The sequence below is a fragment of the Bos taurus genome, chromosome 29, assembly GCF_002263795.3.
Source record: "Bos taurus isolate L1 Dominette 01449 registration number 42190680 breed Hereford chromosome 29, ARS-UCD2.0, whole genome shotgun sequence".
Taxonomy (NCBI): Eukaryota; Metazoa; Chordata; class Mammalia; order Artiodactyla; family Bovidae; genus Bos; species Bos taurus.
This window is the reverse complement of record NC_037356.1, coordinates 46,218,469-46,227,240: the sequence shown is the minus strand read 5'-3', so window position 1 is coordinate 46,227,240 and position 8,772 is coordinate 46,218,469. Positions and strand designations below refer to the sequence as shown.

At 54.6% G+C, this 8,772-nt stretch overlaps 1 protein-coding gene across 4 annotated transcripts in view; it reads left to right on the top strand.

Annotated features, from left to right (window-relative positions):
* Positions 1 to 1,868: 1,868 nt before the first annotated feature.
* The window catches only part of CPT1A (carnitine palmitoyltransferase 1A), a 60,572-nt gene continuing 53,668 nt past the window's right edge, over positions 1,869 to 8,772 (top strand). For 2 of the 4 annotated variants that reach the window (XM_059882802.1, XM_024987034.2), the window contains exon 1: positions 1,948 to 1,994. The gene's annotated coding sequence lies outside the window, so the exon portion shown is untranslated. Of the gene's footprint in view, positions 1,995 to 4,539; positions 5,272 to 8,772 lie in introns of those variants that run through there. The other 2 variants (NM_001304989.2, XM_005227376.5) reach the window with 2 other exon arrangements.

Sequence of the window (8,772 nt, the reverse complement as noted above, 5' to 3'; positions counted from 1 at the left end):
GGAGCGACCAGGGCAGGTGCAGTGCAGCCCAGCCTCACCGCGTGCACCCTGGTCCAGCCCACCTGCCCTCTTGGGCCATGAGATCTTCCAGGCTTCTCGGTCTGGGATCGCTCACCAGCCAGACAGGAGCCAGCAGGGGAATGAAATCTTCAACTTCTAACTTCAAAGAAATGCAAATTAAAATAAGGAGAGATACTCGGGCTCCACCCTCTTTAGGACTGAGGGTCAGCAGTGGTGAGCTCCCGGAGATGAGGGTGCCCTCCCAGGCACCCACGGGAGTGGAGGCTTTCCAAAAGAGCAGCTCAGCTCTGCAAGTGGCACCAAAATGTCACCAAGATATCTCATGTGCCTGTCCTTTGACCTTGTTGATTCACGTCTAGTGATCTACAGGGAGATACAGTCTTTCAAAGACGCACACTGACTGCCCATGCAGCTTCATTTATGCCTGTGAAAGTGACAAGGGGGAGCCCAAGTGTCCATGTTAGTCACTCAGTTGTGTCCAACTCTTTGCGACCCCATGGACTGTAGCCCACCAGGTTCCTCTGTCCATGGGATTCTCCCGGAAAGGATACTTGAGTGGGTTGCCATTCCCTTCTCCAAGCGATCTTCCTGACCCAGGAATCAAACCCGGGTGTCCAAAGTTGCAGGCAGATTCTTTACAGTCTGAGCCACTAGGGAAGCACTAAGTGTCCCTGGGGCGCGTTAGATAGAGTGAAAGCCTTGGTTATCTCGGTGACCCGTCCACGACCTAACCCAAGTGAAAACAAAGGTATCCTGCGACTTCATTCAAAGCAGCCTGAAGAGTGTGCGCCCACAGCGCGGAGTAGTGGCTGCGGCGATGGGGGCGGGAACTAGAGAGGACTTTCATTTTCTCTTCTAAATCCATCTGCGGTGCCGACCAAATACTGCAGACCGAAAGGCAGAGGCCAGCAAGGGTTTTTCACCGTCCAAAGAAGTGGTTGGCCTTTAGGAAAGCCCGGTCTTTGGTCATTAAACGGGTTTTTTGACGGAGCACCTGCTGTATGCGGGACCGCGAGCTGGGGCCTGGGGAGCAGTTTCGGCAAAGACAGGGAAGGTGCGGCTGACCCCGCGGGAAGCGCGGACCCCACGATGTAGCCGCCCAGTGGCAGCTGCCATCGGCCTAGATTTAGACCCTGAGACCGGCCAGTGCGAGCCCAGGACCCACACAAAGTATACGGGTCACTTCGTCTCCACCTCCAGCCAGTTCTTTCCTGGTACCTACTATGCTTTCGGCATCTGAATAGTTTCCTAAATCTTACCAAAGCCTCGCAGGGGAGGAATTTTTATCCCAGTTATATGAGGAAGAGGCTCAGAAAGCTCACTGGAATAAGCATTAAGGTTTCAGCGCCAGGAGTCACGCGGCCCAAAGATCCTCTCCGCTCTCACTCCCGGTAGAGGGTCCAATCTGAGGTGTGGGCTCTAGAATCAGACAGTCGGATCCATCCTCTTAGTGTGATCTTAGTGGGCAGGTTAGTGATCCCTTCTCCAGCCCGGGCTAGGATCAGCTATTTATAGGAGTGCCCTGAGGATTATACGGGGCAATGCCTATAAAGGTCGAGCATGAGCTAGGCACTGTGCTGAGCGCGTTTATGGGCATAGCCCTAATGAGCTGGCCCATTTTTCAGATGAGTAAACTGAGGTTCGCAGGGCGAGAAATCTCCCCTAGGCCCCAGGCTTGCCGAGGCGGAGGTGGCGTGACACCCCCCGCCAGCCTCAGTTTCCTCGCGGGCCCAGCTGCCCAGGGCGCCCCGCCCCTGAGGATGCCCCGCCCCGTCCAGGCCCCGCCCCCGGCCCGCCTGGCGCCGGGAGTCGCCGCCCGCGCGGCCGCAGCCCCGAGCGCCTCAGCCAATCGGCCTCTGCCCGCGCCGGGAGCATTCAGCCTCGCCCGCGGTCCTCCCACCCCCGGCTCCCGCTCGTCGCTCGCTCACTCGGCCGCCGCTGTCTCTGCCGCTGCACCTCTGTCCACAGACTCGGTAAGGCCGGGCTGAGTCCGCGCGCCGCGGGGAGGGCGGGCGGGCGCCGAGCACTAGCTGCGGCGGGCCCCGGGGCCGGGTGCGGACGGGTACGGCAGGGGTCCCGATCGAGGCGGGGCGGGGGGGAGCACTTCTTGGGCTGGGGCCGCCGGGGGACGCGGGGTTCGTGGAGAGCTCGAAACTGGAGCGAGGAGGGACACCACATACCCCGCAGCGGACCGGGTCTAGGGGGTCCGCGACCCTGGCGCAGGAGAGCAGTCCGGTGCGGCTGCAGGTTAGGGATGCTCAGCCCTTCGAACTTAGCAGGACTCCTCCGGCCGGGGGCCCTTAAGGCCACCGGCTCCCTTTCCCTTCCTATCTCACCCTCACTTTCAAGGAATGGGTAGTTTGGGTCTGGGGGTCAGTCCGAGGGTCGATCGGCCTGGGGACAGGTACTGTGCGGGAGCTGGCGGGGTGCTTGACTCTCCGGACTTGGCACGATGCCCCCGGCCGGGGGCCACCAGGACCGCCGGCTCCCTCTCCCCTCCTTATACCCTACTCCCCTCGCCGAAGTGGTTTGAGTCTGGGGATCCGCAGTAGGGCAGCGGGAGTGATGCTCAGCCCTCCGGACCTGGCAGAGGACTTGAGCAGGGCGCTGCGGATCCTTTCTCGACCTCGCCCCATCCCTCCCCCTCCTGGGGTGGATTGGGTCTGGGGTGCAGTCGCCGGATCGCGGGCCGGTCCCAAGCGGGAGCCAGAGGGACGCTAGGGACTCAGAAGGACGCCGCCGACCCCCCTCCAGGCGTCCGCCCCCGCAGTGCAGCGGTGGGGACACGCCCTTGGCGCTGGGACTCAGGCGCAGTCCGAGCGCCCTAGGTGCATTCGAAACGGGGCGCCTGGCCTGAGTCCCCGCTCGCGAGTGTCCTCCATCCCCGCGTGCGGCGCGCGGTCTAGGGCAGGTGGCCGCGGAGGCTGCCCAAGGTCGTGCCGGGGCAGGGAACTGACTTGCGGGGGGTGGGAGGGTGTGGGGGCCTCACGTGACCAGGCCCAGGCGAACTTGGCCTGCGAGCCCGGACGGCGTGGTCAGGGCGGTGGAGCATCCCGGGCTCCGTCAGTCCCTAACCCCAACTCCCTAGGCGAGCCGACAGCCAGTCCCTTTCGTTTTGTTTGCAAAGACCGTGGGTCAGCGTCTTTATATTGTAAATCGGCGGCTGACTTTCATTAATGCCAAAGAGAAGGATGATCGTACTCTTCACTCCAGCAGTTAAAAATCTCGTCATCAGGTTGAATACAGAGCAAACTTAATATTCCCAACTCGGAACTACTCTCGGTTCCTCTGCGCTTCATGTGATATTAAAATATCGAAGGACAGATTTTAGTAGGAAACTGATAACTTTGCAAGCTACCTGATAAAATGAAATTCAGCTTAACCTCCTGAAACGTGTATTTTGTTACACCTTTTGTTGTTGTTACACCATTTTCTCACACAGGAGTCCGGTTTCTGGTCATTCCAGATATTCAAGCATGTTTACTTCCTTCTAAGAAAGAAAGAAAGGGTAGTTGCTCAGTCGTGTCCAACTCTTTGCGATCCTATGGACTGTAGCCCACCAGGCTCCTCTGTCCATGGGATTCTCCAGGCCAGGATACTGGAGTGGGTTACCATTTCCTAAACCCCAAGCCAAATGAATAAAAAATGGTCGAGCACACTGGTCTTTTTTTTTTTTTAATGCCAGCAAGCATCAGCCCCCCCAAACTTTACAAATTATTTAAGGTGATACTGTTTATCGTGGAGGCAGGGGAGTGTTTCGTTGTGATAGGAACTGGAGGCTGCATTCTTGCCGAGTTCGGGGTGGTTCTGCCTCTGCGGGCTCCAGGGCTCCTTTTCGTATGTAAATGACCGGTTTCCTTCCTAAGATGTGTGGCGAGATCTGATCTTGAATGCTGAACTCCACGTGAACAGCTGTGAGAATTGGAAAAAGGGCCACCTTGAGCCGTGCACACACTCTGTATCAGACTGGCAGAAATGGGCGTCATGCACCGGCCCAAATAACCTTTCGAGTTTGTACTGAAAACAGGAGGTGAAGAGAATGCACCTGGCGTCGCTGTCGCCCTTAGTCCCGGGCCCGTGGTCACCGAGCGGTCAAGCCTGGGTGTCTGGGGAGTTCTGGGGCGAGGGCGCGGACTTACGCAACCCTGGCCCCGCGCGCGGGTTCATGGAAGCACCGTTAATTGTTCTCGGGCTTCGCGGTGAGCCCCTTCCGGAGGCGCCTTGCGCTCTCTGGGCGCGGCGCCGCCCTTCTGACGTGGGTTGTCTTCGGGGACACCAGGCTCTCCGCTGTCCCCAAGGTTGACCACGCAGGCCTTCCCACCCAAAGGCTCTTTTTGTCGCCTGCTGCCTCCAGGGTGACAGCGCTGGCGACGCGCGCCAGATTGCTCCGGAAGGTCTCTGTGGGCCGGGCCGGTGGAACAGGATCTGCGCGTCCGGGACGCGCCAGGCCGGGGGCGGGGCTCGCCGTAACCTTTCCCCTACTTTTCTCAGCCGTCACGTGACGCCCGCGGGAGGGGCGGGGCGGGGCGCGCCGACCGCAGTTGCCGGCGGCGGCCGGGAGGACGCCTTCCAAGCGAGCAGTTAAAGTCGCAGCCTGGAGTCTGAAGGCGGTGGGAAGGTGGGAGGCGGAAACGCGCTCCCGCTCCGGGCCTCGGGCTGCTTCTGCACTTTGATCGGATGCATTTTTTCCTTTGTTGGAAAAAACTGTTTAGTCACTCTGCATGGTTGTTGTTGGCAGACCCGACTGAGTGCAGCTGCCGCTGGAAGCCTGCACTTTGAATTCCGGAAAAAATTGCTGCTTTTAAGAAGAAAATTGTTGTTCCAGCTGGTCTGTTTCAAGTGTGTTTCGGAGATTCTCTGTCTCCCAACTTCAACGAGCCCTCTGCCCGAGCCCCTCTTTTGAGCTTTTGCTACGAGGACTTTTCTGTTTAAAAAAAATAGGTAACACAAGCCCAAGATGCAAAACGAAGTGGGTACCAATGGGAATTCAGCACAGAACGGGCTGCCTCTCTCGTGCCCCTCCCGAGAAGCCACCCCTATTGTTTCTTTGACAACTGCAGAGATAGTCCTGGCTGTACAGGGCATTTAAAAGAAAATCTGCTAGTTAACACAAATAAGGAATATTTTCTGCTTGTTGATTTCTGATTATTTTGCTGCCTTTTGTGAATTTCACCTTTTGCCCCAAGCAAATATTAGGTGGACACTGCGTTCCCAGCAGGCCCTGGACTGAGGCCAACTTGACCTCCTTAGGTAAGGTGACTGTGGAATGCCCTTTACTTTTTTTTTTTTTTTTTGCATGAGTTGTTTTTATGTCCAACAATGTTTCGGGAAGTTAATAATTGAAAGTAGTTGCGGTACAGTAGGGCAATGGCCTCATGGAGGGTTGGGAAGCAGGGCGGCCAGGCTCAACTTCTGAGGGCTTATCAGCTGATCGTTGGACACCAAGTTCTCTAGGCAGAAAAGAAAGAAATTGCTCCTACTCTGGATGTGGTGGTTCACTCCCACGTCCCGGGAGGTCAGGATCCTCCTAGATTCTTCCCAACTGGCCCCTAAGCTGCACCTGCTGCTTCTGCTTCCTAAATGGCTCTTGAACTTGCCTTCCTCCCCATTTCCATGACCCAGAGCAGGCATTCAGGTATTTGCAAGGGAAAGTTTGAGTCCCTTTCTTCCCTGGATTGTTGTGCGGTTTTCTTTTCTTTTTTTTTTTAACATTTATTTGGCTGCACCGGGTCTTAGTTGTAGCACGTGGGAGCTTCGATTTCCATTGCGTAATGCGGGCTCTTCCGTTGCAGCCTGTAAACTCTTGGTTGCGTCATGTGGGATCTAGTTCCTTGACCAGGGATCGAACCTGGGCCCCCTGCATTTGAAGCACTCAAAGTGTTAGCCGCTGGACCACCAAGGAAGCCCCTCCCCTGGACTGCTGTACGCTAAGATAGTGAGGGACCTTTGGGACAGTTGGGTCTCCCTTGGGAAGCCTTGCTTCACCTTGTTATTACCGGGGTCCGGGACTCCTGCCAGCTCTGTCCTTCCCCACATCAAGGGGTCAGGATCCCCCTCTCCCACCAGTATACTGGCTTCCTCTGGGGTCCCAAGGCTCTTGACCCCCAGCACACACACAGCATTCAGCAGGGTATGTTAGGTTGTGTTCCAACATCCTGGTGGGGAGGGGAGTAAGCTCCTTAAGGACAGGCAGTGACTCTCTAAGGAGTCACTCCCTTCCACACAATTAAACAAGTAGTACAGGTTTGTACTGAAAACAAACACAAAATAACCTTGCCTTTAAAAAAACTTGTTTTATACTGTAACTTGGACTTTGTTTTTTCTGAAATACTTCATTTGTAAGATTATACCTGTATCACTGATTTTTCCCCAAGCGTCAGCTCATCTGTGCCTTTTTTAAAAGATTTCAGTTCTCTTCAGTCGCTCAGTCGTGCCCAACTCTTTGCAACCCCACGGACTGCAGCACGCCAGGCTTCCCTGTCCATCACCAACTCTTGGAGCTTACTCAAACTCATGTCCATTGAGTCGGTGATGCTCAGAATTTTGGGTTCTTTGAACTTTCGCCAGCATAGATTTTTGTGCAGAGTGAAGTATAGCAATGATGCTGTTAAATGTCAAAGACATTTAGTGGCGGTATCAAGTACAGTGGCAAGAGGCGGGATGGCACCCACATGGCGACCTGCATTCTTGGAGGACTGCTGCTGGCCTGCGGCTGCAGTTGGAAAGGTACAAAGTCTGTTCCTGCGCGGGAGGCCTGATGTTACTTATGAGCAATGTGCCTACTTTATTTGCCAGGAAACAGATCTTGTGAATGGCGATGACATTTGCTCTAGGCCACACACACTTACACACGGACACACACACATCTGAGTACATGGCAGAGCTGGAATCTGAACCTCCATCTGTGTTTTCCGAAGCTTGTGCCCCGTGCTCTAACAGGCTGCTTCCCAGACCACTGTGCAGCTCAAGGGCCTGGGTGTTGGTGCTCCCCCTCCCCTGGGCCCACTGGACATGACACCGGATCAGCTGTGTGTATTTCTGGGTTTGCATTTCCTCCTCTTTAAGCCGGTGCCTCTGACACCTGTCATCCTGTCTCACGGGGATTTTATGAGGATCCCTAAGGGGCCAGATGTGAGAGTCATTTCCCTGGTGTGAATCCCTTGTCTGTAGGCAGGTTTTATGGGTACAGCTGCCTTCTGCAGTCCCCAGATTGGAACATGTGGTTTGACCAGTTCAATTGCACTTTTGGGTGCAAAGGAGAAGCACATGGGCGCCACCCCCCCCCCCCCCCCGCCCCCGCCAAGGCTTTGGAGAGAACCACTCCGTGGTGGGGAGGAGAGGCTCTGCAAACTCTCTTGGGTGGATGCCTGCCCCACCCAGCTGTCGTCACTCAGGCCCTTGTGCTGATGTTGGCCAGTCTGGAGGAGGTCCTTCCAGGTGGGCATCCAGAGAAAAACACCTCAATAGGTAGTGCAATTAATTGGGGCCTGCCAAATTCTGTATTTTCTTTTTTTCTGTTTTGTTGGCCACACCTCACGGCTTGTCGTTGTTCAGTTGCTCAGTCGCATCTGACTCTTTGTGACCATGTGGACCGCAGCACAGCAGGCTTCCCTGTCCTTCTCTGTCTCCCTGAGTTTGGTCAGATTCATGTCCATTGAGTCCGTGATGCCATCCAACCATCTCATCCTCTGTCGTCCCCTTCTCCTCCTGCTCTCAATCTTTCCCAGCATCAGGGTCTTTTCCAGTGAGTCGGCTTTTTGAATCAGGTAGCCAAAGGACTGGAGTTTCAGTTTCAGCATCAGTCCTTCCAATGAAGGACTTCTAGGATATTATTCCAGTGCCTGCTTGCATGCTAAGTCGCTTCAGTCATGCCTGAAGCGACCCTATGGACTGTAGCCCGCCAGGCTCCTCTGTCCATGGGGATTCTCCAAGCAAGAATACTGGAGTGAGTTACCGTTTTCTACCCCAGGGGATCTTCCCGACCCAGGGATCAAACCCGAGTCTCTTTTGTCTCCTGCATTCACAGGGCGCCACCTAACAGTTCTCAGACCAGAGATAACAACCTGTGCCCCCTGCAGTGGAAGCACAGAGTTAACCCTTGGGCCACCAGGGAGTCCCCAAGACATTCTGTATTTTCCTTATAAAGACATGGCCCTCGATGACCTTTCCTCAATTCTTTTTCTTGCAAAGATCTATCTGATTAATCATCAGTTGTGGATACTGCACAGTGTAAGGCTTACATTTGAATTTGCTTTATTTTTATAGCAGCTCTGTAGGCAAAATCTGTTATCAAAAGTCATAGAAACAAGGATAATGATGCAGAATTCCCCTGTAACCTGCCTTGACTCAGCATCTTTACCCTGTAAATGTGAATGGTTTATTATGATATACTTCACTGTGAGAAATGAACCATGTGGCCAGTTTAAATAAAGCAGTTATTAAATAATGCGGTTATTCAGTGCTCAGTCATGAATTCAAGATGTAGCCCTTCATGAGTGAAAATACCTGTCCCTTTCCTGTGCACAGAGCCCTCCCCAGAATTTCCAGGGGGGTTCTGTATTCTCAGTCCCACATTCTTTTTAAAATAATTTTATTTATTTATTTGTGGCTGTGCTGTGTCTTCGTTGCTGGCTGGGCTTTCTCTAGCTGTTGGTGTGCAGGCTTCTGTTGCGGTGGCATCCCTTGTTGCAGAGCACGGGCTTAATTGCTCCACGGCTTGTGGGATCTTCCCGGATCAGGGCTTGAACCCTT